The sequence below is a fragment of the Danio rerio genome, chromosome 4, assembly GCF_049306965.1.
Source record: "Danio rerio strain Tuebingen ecotype United States chromosome 4, GRCz12tu, whole genome shotgun sequence".
NCBI lineage: Eukaryota > Metazoa > Chordata > Actinopteri > Cypriniformes > Danionidae > Danio > Danio rerio.
In genome coordinates, this window is record NC_133179.1 from 33,406,027 (window position 1) to 33,419,406 (window position 13,380).

The 13,380-nt window shown below is 35.7% G+C and overlaps 1 long non-coding RNA gene across 5 annotated transcripts in view; it reads right to left on the reverse strand.

The window, feature by feature from the left end:
• Positions 1–5,391: 5,391 nt before the first annotated feature.
• Positions 5,392–13,380, reverse strand: part of LOC799039 (uncharacterized) — a 118,482-nt gene continuing 110,493 nt past the window's right edge. For all 5 annotated transcript variants that reach the window (XR_012402198.1, XR_012402196.1, XR_012402197.1 and 2 more), the window contains 2 exons: positions 12,977–13,123; positions 5,392–7,599 (listed from right to left, as the gene is read on the reverse strand). This is a non-coding gene — a long non-coding RNA (uncharacterized lncRNA). The remainder of the gene's footprint in view (positions 7,600–12,976; positions 13,124–13,380) is intronic.

Below are 13,380 nucleotides of genomic sequence, written 5' to 3' on the forward strand. Positions count from 1 at the left end.
GTGAATTTATCTGGGTATTTGAGAAATATTGGCCAATAAGGCGTACTGTTCGGTTTATTAAAACCATGCTGATTTTTATAGCGGCACTACCGCTTAATATTTAGGTAGGAGTTTTCTTAGTAGTTCCTTTTGTTGTTAAGGAGCCTCTAATTCAAAGTTACTCTCATAACGAGAGCTGGTGTGAAATATTTTGATGTTTAATGACTGTTCTATTGTTCCAGTTTTGTGTTTGTTGTATACTTGGATGAATCCCTTTTTTATCGCCCCATTTTTTTCATTTTCGTTCTTTTTTCCCTTCTTTTTTATTTATTTTTTCCTTTCTTTTCGTACGATATTCATGCAACCTTATCTATATAAATGGAGGTCACATTATGTTTAATATATACTTAAAATGGTAAATCTGAAGGTCTGTACTTGGAATGTTAATGGAATTCACACACCTGTTAAGAAAGGTCCTGACTTATCTAAACAAGGAGGGGGTGGACGCTGCATTACTTCAAGAGACCCACTTAAATGACCAAGAACATACTAAGCTTTCGCAGGGGTGTTATGCCCAAGCCCATTTTTCCTCTTTTACTTCAAGGAGTAGGGGTGTAGTTATTTTAATTAAAAAAGGTGTGCCACTTCAATCGGTGGAAGTAATTAAAGACACTAGAGGGCGCTATTTACTTCTAAAAGGGCTTTTACATGGGGAAGAAATTTCCTTCATGAACATTTATTGGCCTCCTGGTCACCCAAATAATTTTCTTACTGAAGCCTTTGCCAAATTAGCAGACTGGGGAGTTGAATCATTATTCATTGGGGGTGACTTTAATTGCCATTTATGTCCTATTATTGATAAATTCCCAGCAGGGAAACTATCAGTACAGGCTAAAACACTTAAGGCCCTGTGTGAAGACTTTGATTATGTAGATATTTGGAGGGCTTGCCACCCTGCAGAGAGAGAGTACACTTATTTTTCAAAAGTTCATAGTTGTCACACGAGAATAGACTATCTATTCTCTCCCAAAAATATGTTGGAGCACATAACATCTTGCAAAATCTGAGATATAATAATATCTGACCACGCGGCAGTTTTCACTGAATTTTCCTTTGGAAATCAAAATAATAAAGCCAGTGGTTGGAGATTTCATCCATTTATATTAGCTGATCATAACTTTATTACATATTTTACAGAGGAATTCAACACTTTTATGTCCATCAAATCGGTCTCAACTGAAGATTCATCCTTATTATGGGAAACAACCAAAGCATTTTCTAGAGGCATTATAATAGAGTACACACATAGTAAAAGGCGTAAACAAGCGGAACAAAAACAGATTTTAGAGTCTAAGCTTAGGGATGCTGAGAGAACATACATTAATAAACCAAGCCCTGTTAAACTAAAGGAAATTATGGCGCTAAGGTCTGCGTTAGACTCTCTTATAACAAAACAGGCAGAAGTGAAAATTCACTTTGCTAAGCAGAAAATGTATGAACATGGGGATAAAGCTAGGAAATATTTAGCACACCTAACAAAGAAAAAATCTTACTCTCAATCTATACAATCGATTATAGACAGTAACGGTAAACACTCTATGGACAGCATATTCATTAATAATACATTTAAAGATTCTTTTGAGAAGTTCTACAAATCAGAACTAAAAGGGGACACAACACAAACCCAGGGGTGATAGCGTTCCGGCACCACGCCGGATTTCCGGCGTACTGTGGCTGCGGGGAAAAAAAAAAATCAGGTTCACGGATATTGATCTGTCATTTCTCTAGATTCACAGAGTTCACTCACTGCTGAAAGCGCCGGATTGGTTTTTATAAGTGCCATTTTGTGTGCTCGTGAATCATCTTTTGAGTGTAGACGCCATGTAAATAAAAGATTAATTGTGTAAATTAGAGAGCTTTATAAATAAAACGGATCTTTGTGAGATCTCTATGAACTAAGATTAGTGACGCTTTTTAGTGATAATAAGAGGAGCGTGCTTTGCACTTTCCAGGCAATAATCCATTCAGAATTTGTATGAAACTTTCGTTTTCGGCACATATACGCTGATATGTTTTGGGAATGACATCTGCATATTTACGCTGGGTTTATTCTCGAAATAACGGTGAAGCAATAGACGGGACAAAAATATATTTCCCCCTTCTCCTTAAACAACTTAGTGTTTCAGCTATGAAATAGTTCAGTTTTGTATGTAGCCTAATGGCAAAGTGTTTATATTTAGTTTCGTTTTTTATTCAGCTTATTTAGAAAAACGTTTGGAGCATTTTTTATTCGTTAAAAATATTTTTTTTTTTAACGAACAGCAGCGGAAGACCATCATTGTCTGTTTGATCAGTTTGCCTTCTCAGATCATCACGACTTGCCTAAAATAAAAGATATAAAACAGTTAAAGTATAAAACAATGGTAGCTTAAACGTTAAAGAATGTGTGCTATTAGGCGCATAGTTTGCTTATAAAAAGCTTGCAGGACATCGAGGCGCCAGAGCAATCACTTGCATTTTTTCAGTGGGAGCAATTTAAAGTTATCCGTCATTTTTGCTCACAAAGTACGAGTAATACATCAAAAAACGTTACAGCGTTTTTATAAAATAAAGAAAACCAAAATGATGCGCTTTCTGTCGTCTGGTTTTTGAACAGGAGCGCTTAACAAAATGAAGCAAAATGTATATGCCTCACAGACATAATAAATATATTTATAGAAAGCTTTAAATTATTACTTAACGAAATAAAACAAATCGACAGAAATACACAACTCCTCCACGGCTCCAATTGCGTTTTGAGATATCCTAGCTAGACTTTCTGGCTCAAAGACATTTATGCATGTTTATTTCATTGCTGTATTCTGACAGATTTCGCAAGGGTTCAGCAATTCTACCTGTCAGCTGGTACCAGCCTCAGTTTTGCGACTTAGGCGTCTGTGTCTGGATGACAGCGAGAGAGAGAGATGAGATCAGACCTCAGATTTGATGTGTGGCCGCACGTCTCAGTTACTTTATTGCATTTTTTAATATTGACTCATCTAAATTAACTTTTCATTTATTAAAAGCCGAAATATTGCCAGACAGACGAAGCAACTTTCGGTTTTTGAAGAGAGCGTCCTCAGTGATAAAAGACGCGCGCACACACTGGTTAGCCCACTCCTTTGTCGGCCTATTCTTCATTGATTTTTTTTTTACATTAAACGCATAATAATCAATTGCAAAAAAAGATAATTTATTATTAAACTGTGAGATGATGGTCGCGTGATTTTAAAAATCAGTATGCGTTGCGCATTTATGGCTATTGATCTTATCTACCCGGGACCCACACATAGTTGAACATCAAGTGTTGAAAATGAGTGTATAAACTAGTTGTGTTTCCTCCAACTGCTGCCACCATTGTCAGGCAAAGTTTGCAGATTGCCTCATTTACCTACGTCTTCAGGTTCTCTTTTTGCAAAATATAGCCAAACGGGCGCTTTTGCATTGCGTTTTGACACTTATCCGTCCGCCATTCTCTTTCTGTAAATTCGACTCCTCTTGTTCTCTTGATGTGATAAATGAAATATGACGCATTGTAGCTATGATCAGATGATAATTATAGTGCATGCTCTCATCTTAGGTAAATTATTTAGAATTATGTTTCCCATTTAATTCAAATAAATATTTAAATAATTAAAAAAAAAACAATACTTAAAAAAAAAAAAAATGTGGGGACGGTGTCACGGTGAAAAAGTGATGTCACCGGTGTTGCGTCTTAACACCGGTATCACCGTCAACACCGTCTATCATGGCAAGCCTAACGTCCGGTTTTCCACTGTCATGTGTCACTCGCTAGTGGCATGTGTAGTGACCTGTGTCACTCAGAGTGTCGCGCTGCATGTCACTGCAGTGACATCGACACCCGGCGAAGCTTATGACATTAATTAACACGAGCAAAACCATATTTAATCATTACGCGACTTTTAACCTAATTTATCGCGTCGCAAGTTAGTTTATTTGCTGAGCTACTCCACGATGTTTTAATTTAAACGCATTTATTTTATGTATTCGTAGTCATACTTCCGTACGTAATATAGTCATTTGACAGTACATGTCAGTCAAATTTATTGTGGCATGCTTATGTATGGGAGGGGTTACACTTATCTGTTGTACTGTATATTATTGCATCCTGGCAGTTCCTTTGTTCCCTACAATATGGACTTCTCTATGTTTTTAATTCATTCATTTATTTTATTATTTAACTTATTTTCATTTAAAGGTATTTTAAATAATATCCTTTAAAAAGTTATAATAAAATGCATGTTGAAAACTCATAACATATATGCATGTAAGATAACAGGTGTCATTTGCCTAATGATTTCTAAATATTAAAGCAAAGAGACTTATAAGATTAATGTGCTTATAACGTGCTTATACTGACACCTACTGGCACATGTCACAAGATCACTGACACTGGCATGTGTCACTGACATTACTGGCATGTGTCTAAAAAGAGCCACTTGACAATAATGATGATCAGGGTTACACATCGGCTGTTAATATATTTGGGCCCAGGGGCCCACAAGTTATGTGTTAAAAGTGCGTTGCATACATAGTACCCCCACCCCTACTCACCTCAGGGGCAAGGAAAAAAAGTTCAGGCTCAGGAATTTTTTCCACTATCAGCCCTGCAAACCACAGAGCTTTTCTTCTCGACACTTAATCTCCCCACGTTATCCGAAGATCAGTCATTACCCCTTAATGCCCCTATATCTAAAAATGAGGTTCTAGCAGCAATAAAGAGTTTACAATCTGGGAAAGCACCTGGTCCAGATGGACTTAGTTGTGAATTCTATAAGGAATTCAAAGACTTATTAGTGGATCCATTATTAAATATGTTTAATGACTCTTTTAGAAAAGGCCGCCTACCACAGTCACTGAGAGAGGCAAATATATCATTAATTTTGAAAAAAGGAAAACAACCAGAGTACTGTTCGTCATATCGCCCCATATCACTGCTAAATGTAGATCTGAAGATCCTTTCAAAAATTTTGGCCACCCGCCTTGAAGGCTTTCTTCCTGTATTAGTAAAGGATGACCAAACTGGCTTTATTGTAGGCCGTAACTCGGTAAATAACATGCGACGTCTTTTGAATGTGATTCAGTTTGCTAAACAACAATCAGTAGAAGGTCTTGTGATCTCATTAGATGCGGAAAAGGCGTTTGATCGCATCAAATGGCCCTTTTTATTCCATACGTTACATAAATTTGGTCTTGGTGAACAATTTATTAAGTGGGTACAAATATTGTATAATGAGCCTTTTAGTGCTGTACTCACTAATGGCTGTAGATCCTCTATGTTCAAAATTGAGAAAGGAACAAGACAAGGTTGCCCTCTCTCACCCCTTCTGTTTGCCTACTTAACTACTTAACTTGTGTCCTACATGGCAAAGATGTTTTATTTCATGAGAGGTGGGATCCATTTTTGTTACATATGGGTTTAAACAAAACCTCCATAATCATCAGAGGATTGATTTAACAAGGATGCAATATCGCTACTTTAATGAATGCCCCCCCCCCCTTTTTTTTTCTTTCTTTTCTTTCTCCCCAGGTTCTGTTCACTTGTTTGTTGTTGTATCTGTTTTGCTTAAAAATTAATAAATACATTATAAAAAAATTAAAATAAAAAGTCAAAACGAAATAGAAACTAAAACTAATGAAAAATCCAAAACTATTATAACCTTGGTCCATTATCGGTGAATCAAGTCAAGAAGATTTACCAGTCTCTTAGAGTTTTTTGTCAGGATTTGTCAGGTTTTACCCTTTCAAACAAAGCTAGTGTTGTCCCTTTAAAATTCACAGTTTTTCCCGGATCTTCGCTTGATGTTTTTCCATACTTTTCTTCCATGTCACTCCAACCTTTTGCCAAGGTCTTTGTTTCTCTTTCCCAGGGATTCCTATAATAGTTTCTTATTCGCTGTTTATCAGTCCTTTTTCTTTCAGATCTCTTGATGCCTCCGTCATTGAATTGTACATGATCTGCCCGTTTACCAAAAAGATTTTAAGTTTTGCCGGCGGTGGTGTTTAGAACTTAATTCCCTTTTCATTTAGAATGCTTCCTTCCGGGATTCCAAAAATCTGATTATTATTTCTACGGGAGTGTGTTTTTAGATCTCACAGTTTCTCTTTTAAATTTTCTTGTATTTGAATGGATTGATTGAGCATTTCTTTCATCTCAGCAATGTTCTCCTCCAAAATTCTCCAACTCGCTGCCCCACTTCGTTGACCTTTTCTGTCGTTGCATTTAGGTCCGTGATAAGGTCATCCAGTTGTTGATTGACTTCTTGTTTACAGTTACTTAATTCCATTTTCACATCTTTTGTGAGAGAATCTTGGAAGGCGGTTAAATCAGATTTAATATTCTTCTGGAAGGCTTTGATGTCTGTAAATTTCATTTTTTTCAGGATTTACTGGTTGTTTTGTCCTAGCCTTTTTGTTTTTGTCCCTCCTCCATGTCATTTAAATATGGTTTAGGTTATTATATATGATGTAAAAAGGAGGATTAATACCAGTGTGTATGGAAGCGCTCTTTCTATGCTGCTACATGTGTCGGTGCCTTACCAGAAACCATCCAATGTGTTTCTTAAGCTGCCCTGATTAAGTGAAACTTTGTACACACTGATCATGTCTACAGTTTCTCTCCAGTGTGAATCCTCTCATGTGTTTTCAGGGTTCCTGAGCGAGCAAACCTCTTACTGCACTGTGAACACTTGTACGGTTTTTCTCCAGTGTGAACCCTCTGGTGGCGTTTCAATTTTGCAGCTGTAATAAAAGTCTTCTCACACTTCAAGCACATATACTCTTTCTCTCCAGTGTGCATCATCATGTGTTGATTAAGGGATGTTGAGCGGCTAAAACTCTTCCCACACTGAAGGCATGTGAATGGTTTCTCTCCAGTGTGGTTCCTCATGTGTATATTAAGGTTTGATGATTGGCTGAAACTCTTCCCACACTGAGTACATGTGAATGGTTTCTCTCCAGTGTGTATCCTCATGTGTAGATTAAGGGATGATGATTGGCTGAAACTCTTCCCACACTGACTGCATGTGAATGGTTTCTCTCCAGTGTGGATCCTCATGTGCTGATTAAGGTATGGTGATTGGCTGAAACTCTTCCCACACTGAGGGCATGTGAATGGTTTCTCTCCAGTGTGGATCCTCATGTGTATATTAAGGTATGATGATTGGCTGAAACTCTTCCCACACTGAGTACATGTGAATGGTTTCTCTCCAGTGTGAATCCTCATGTGTTGATTAAGGTTTGCTGAGTTGCTGAAACTCTTCCCACACTGGGTGCATGTGAATGGTTTCTCTCCAGTGTGGATCCTCATGTGTTGATTAAGGTTTGATGATTGGTCGAAATTCTTCCCACACTGAGTGCATGTGAATAGTTTCTCCCTATTGTGGATCCTCATGTGGATCTTTAGTTTGCTTCTGTTTGCCAAACTCTTCCCACACTGATTGCAGGTAAAACAACGCTTGTCTCTCATTTTTAAAATATCATCAGTCTCTAAATGAGTTTTGTCTTCAATTTCGACATGATGTTCCTCCTCTTTACTCCTCTCATACTCTTTAACTAGGTCTGAAATAATAAAAAAAAGTTCAGCTTTTAGTAAATCATTAAAACTCTCAGTGAAAACTTTAATTTTGATGCACATTAAATGTAAAAACAGCAGATCATTTTTAGATTGATCTTGTCATATTAACCTCCTAGTGTCCATTACACACATACACATTTAAGCGGATACTCATATGATTAATCCCAGAGCATTTTGGTCATATTGATGAGACATAAATTTGAAAGCTGTAAATGGCCAGTTTCTATTTGTATATATTCGTAATCACACAAAACAACATGTTTTTGAAAAACTTGTAAAGCAGATAGGGAATGCTATTTCATTCTGTGCCTGACTGGTAAACCTGTCAGAAAAAAAGCAGCTGAATCTCTGAGAATATTTGCCCCACAGCCATGAGACATATCTGCATAACATCTGCATAAAGCCTTAAACCTGCACCTTTAGATGACAAATGTTCTCTGGTTTAGTAATCTGCATGTAATGAATGCAATGCAGAATACTAACACTTAACGGTTTCAGATCATCAAACAAATGTAAATATTAGACAAAGATAACAACTAAATGCATTGTGCAGTTTTTAAATGAAGAATTTTATTCTTAAAAGGAAGACAAAACACTGAACTACACAGACTTGTGTGAAAATGTTTTTCCCCATTAAACATAACTTTATTTATCACACCGGGTTCAAGTTCTCTAGCCACACCCAGACCTGATAACTACCACACGTTCTCAATCAAGAAATTACCTAAATAGGACCTGTCTGAAGTAGACAAAAAGAGCCTCAAAAGCTAGACATCATGCCAAAATCTAAAGACATGTAAACACAAATGAAAAAGAAAATTCTTGTGTCATAAGTAAAAAAAACAAAAAACAAAAAAAACTGAATCAAATGCAGAAAAACAACAAGGGTTTATTAAGGAGTGAGAAACGGAAAAAGCAAAAATCAAAGTAAACACCCGGTCGGGTGAGTGCTGATAAAGTTTCATGGGAAAAAACAACCAGACACTCACTCACTAGCGGTCCTGGACACAAATACAGGGCGAGTAACAAAATAATATGCACACAAATTATCGATAACATACTGACAAACATGAAGGGAATGATGTGGTATAAACAGGAAAAAAGGGAAACGAGAGCTTCTGTGACTGCAAATAAAAGCAGATGACATGAGATAATCTGTAACCCAGAACAGGAGAAGAGAGCAAAAGCGTGAGGTACGGTGACAGTACCCCCTCTCTCAAGAACGGCCCCTGGCATTCCCTTAAGACTCACTATGGAACTAATGAAACTGATCAATGAGAGAGCGGTCCAGAATATCCAGAGCCGGAATCCAACATCTTTCCTGTGGACCATAACCTTTCCAGTCTACCTGATACTGATAACTTCTCTACCTCTCCTCCTCACATGCAGGGGCCAGTGCACTGTGTATGTGAGTGCACCCTCAACCAGTCTGGGAGGCAGAGGAGCAGAGGTTATGGGGTGCAGTGGGGAGAGAATCATGGGTTTGATCTTAGACACCTGAAAAAAAGACTGGATGAATGTTTTTAAACTTAGACTTAATTTGAGTTGAACCAACACTAGACTGAACACCTTGATAATGGGAAATGGTCCAATGAAGTTGGTTCCCAATTTATGTAAGGGAAGTCTGAGAGGAATGTCTTTAGAAGACATGGCTAAAGCCATAAAGAATCCGATTCCATGGACATAAGAATGTGAGAAGGCTTTTATAGATACAGTACATGTCCCTGTCGAAGGTCTGTAATGTTAAACTAATTATTCATTAAAGGCCAAGCCATTCTCATACGTGACGTACTGTTCTTTGTGAGACTGAAATGTTGGTAATAGCTGTGTTTCCATCCAAAAATGAGAACTAAATTTATTTGCAAAACTGGAATATTGTATGAAAAATACACAAATAAATCAGCGTTTCCATCCAATGAATGAAAGAGAACAAAATCGTCACATCCTGATTAACTGGTTCCAAGTATCAACAGTAAAAATAGAATTTATTACGGCAGAAGAAGTTACATGAATCTTTTGCTTATTTAATAAATGACTTTCCCCTCAGAGGACAATGAACATGTGGTGGCGTTTGAAGCCATGAGATGCAGAGAACAGACACTCTTGACACACTCCAGATGCTCTGGAGATCATTAATAATACAATAACATGAATACTGAAATGGTTCAGGTGTTTTAGAATGACCAAAACAACATTTTAGACGCTCTGCAGTGTGCTCAGCCTGCTGGTTTGTGCATTCACACACATTTGTATCATCATAAAATCTCTTATAACCAACCTTTTTTAATGCACAAACTGGAATTTGTTCAGTAAAGGTGCTTGCGTAGTTTACGTAAGTTTTATCTTTTCTTATAAAATAAAAAGTTTATCCTACTCAGTTATGCACATGTTTTTTATGCCAATATTTCAAAAGTTATGTGCATCATGACATTTCCATCAACCAATTTTTTTATGCTCATAGCCCATCCAAAATGCACTTAAAAATAGGTGGCTGGAAACGTAAGGCTAAGCGAGAAAAAGGAAAGGAGACTGACAAAAACTCACGAGTTTAGAGAATAAAACCTGCTACTGACCAGGTAGGTTCACAGAGTAAGTTACCACGGTAACTGACTCGCAGTTAAAGTTAGATCTCTTTCAGAAACTGGCTTACCCTGCTTTCTCAAGTTTGACAAACCTGCCATTTTGAAATGATAACCCAGACTTTCTCTCATTTCAGGATTAAAATACTCTGAGTTTTCACTTGACCTCCTTTCTGAAACAGGGCCCTGAACTCATATGCTATTGTTTTAGAACTTCAATTGCCTATTGGAGAAATGACCAGGATTAATAAACTTGCTCCACAAACAAATGTGTTCATGACTATACATACAAAAAACAATAAAATAAGAAAATATGACTTTGCAACATCAAGCAGCATTAGGCATGGGCCAGTATAAGATTCTGACGGTATGATAAGCTTGAATAAAAATATCATGGTTTAACTGTACTTTTTCCCTTTGAACAAAATATTTTCATTGGAGAAACTTTTACAATATCTTGGAGCAGTAAACATGTCTGGCAAAATCATTCAAATGAATAATTGACAACTGCTTTCTTCATTTGTTTTAAAAATACAGATTTATTTACAATTTAAAACCTCATAATTTGGATACATTTTCTCCTGGAGATACTGTTGTCCTAAAAAACTTAAAATAAAACATTTTTAAAAAGTATATACTGTAGGAACAATACAGCTGAAAATATTGGCGGTTTTAAAACCTTGACTTTTCTCAAACCGAGGTATACCTTGTAAACTGTCCCATGCCTAAGCAGCATAACACGGTTTTTAGAATCTAAAAATTCATCTTTTAAAAAAAAAAGTCTCAAGCAAAAAGATTTCAATGGCGGTGCCTGCTGGTAAGTGAAGAATTTGGTCAATACTGACAAACTTTACGCTCAAATGTTTGCTTATCATCAGCATGCTGTAATCCATTTCTTAAACAGCAAAAGTCATTTTTAGACTAGTTTGTTGGCCAGTTGTAGTCAGTGCAATGCTAAACGTTATTGTTCCACTATAATGTGTTTGTTTTGTCTCATGTCATCCCACAGCAACATCATATAGTTTAGAATACTGTACAATGTTTTATAACAGTTAATTATTTTAGTGTCCATTTCATTTAGCATATTTAATATTGGGGGCATCCACGTTTTCTGACATACTTTAAACCAGAGTTTCTGCAGGTTTCACCAAGTTAAATTTAAGACATTAAGACATTTTTAAGACCATTATGAAATTTTAGACTCATAAAGGGCTAAAGATTTTTTCAAATGGCCCAGATAGAAAGGATTTTATTTTCCCTATCAAAAAATAAATAATAATAATTTTATACATTTAATTATACAATAATAAATGAATAATAAAAACATTTAATATTTTAGATATTTCTTAGCAAAAGATCTTAAATATTGTGTAAAAACAAGCAAGCTCTACTTCACTTTTTCCAACATAAATTTTCTTTAAAAAAACAAAAAAACAATTAACAAGTGCATTAAAAGTTTTTAAAAATTTTTTTAAAAAAAATATGCACAACAGTCTGTCCTCAGCAGTAAATACATGGAGCACGTTTAAACATATGTTATTGTAAGGAAAACAATTTAAGCATTATGATAAATAGAGTTAAAATGACCTTTTTGAATAAAAAGTTTACTGTTTTATTGAGATGGATTGTTGGTGATTGTATGGGGTTTGACCAGATTGAGCAGCAAAACATGAACAAAGGAAAATGAAGACTTGTTTAAAAAAGATTTAAGACCTACAATACAACATTTCAGTAAATTTAAGACTTTAAGGCCTAAAATTTTGATTTTGTAATTTACAACCCCGCATAAACCCTGTTTAAACACAATAGCCCTGGTAATTAGTTTTTATAACATTAATTTAGTTCTAACTCAGAGAGAGAGAGAGAGAGAGAGTTTTAATTTTATTGCCATTTCAGCGTCTATGGCTATGTCATGGCAAAAGGAAAATAGATCAAGTAAAAATATTCTAACAATTAAAAGTCATCAACAGCAATAAATAATGTACAAGGTAAAACATATAAATAATAATAATAATGATAATATATAAGAAAAAAATCTAAAACCGTTTTTTAGGATTTCCTTTTGATAAAAATTCTCCAACTTTAGATGGATTCACGTTTAAAAATATTTCCTTTAAAGTCTCTCCAGATAAATATTGTTGTCTAATAACATTAAAAATGGGGCATTCCACAAGAATATGTTTAACTGTTTGGTTTCTGTTGCAATAAAGGCATTTTGGTGGTTCTTCTCCTTTGAGTAAATGTTCATGTGTGAGTCTTGTGTGTTCTAACTCAGATAAAATCTGTAAGAACTAGTAACAACTACTAGAAACAAGTTTAAACCCATAAAGAAGTTGAGGGGAAAAAGGGAATTGTGATCAACATGACATGCAAATGGAAATTACTAAGCCAACACTATCACCGTAATAGCAGATATCTTCTATGAGAATACTGTAGGTCAAACATCGTCAGCTCAGTTAAACTTTAATTTATTATTTTTAATTAATTTTATATAGCGCCTGTGCTCTCAAGAACTCTTTACAAACAGTAGAACAAGAAAAGCAATAACCTTAAGAAGGTAGAGAAAATGGGAGACTACTAATGCATAAAAGAATGACAAAAGACATGAGAACAAGTAACAAAAGAAACTTGTTACTATCTTTCAATAAGTGCTTATGTGCATTTAGTAGAACTAGGCAGCACATTCAGGGCTACAAGATGGATTAATTTAGTGTTCTTATTATTAAAATATATCTGAATGAGGATCAAATGACTGAGTTGGTGTTTGAGAATGAAAACCAACCTGTTTGTTCCTGCAGATCTTCCTGTTTGACTGTGAATGTTTCTTCAATCTTCACATCTTCACTCTCCTCTTTAACAAACGCCATCTTTATAACAGTGTGGAGATCAGTCGCTTCAGCAGGAGTTTTTCTCTGTGTTCGGACACTTCCTGTTTAAAATGAATAAAACAATGAACAGAAACAAAAATAACTTATCTTCAACACTTGCTGCAACAGTTTCTTTATATGAGAGTAATTAAAAAGAAATCAAGTAAAAGAGTGAGTCCGAGCAAGAAACAATGAGCTGATTAAAAGTAGTACTCCGTTTATTATATATAGTGATGTATACTTAGAATGGAGTGATATTACGCTATTGAATCAAGTAAACCTTCATCATTAGGACACTTATTACACACTTTTCTGTTGC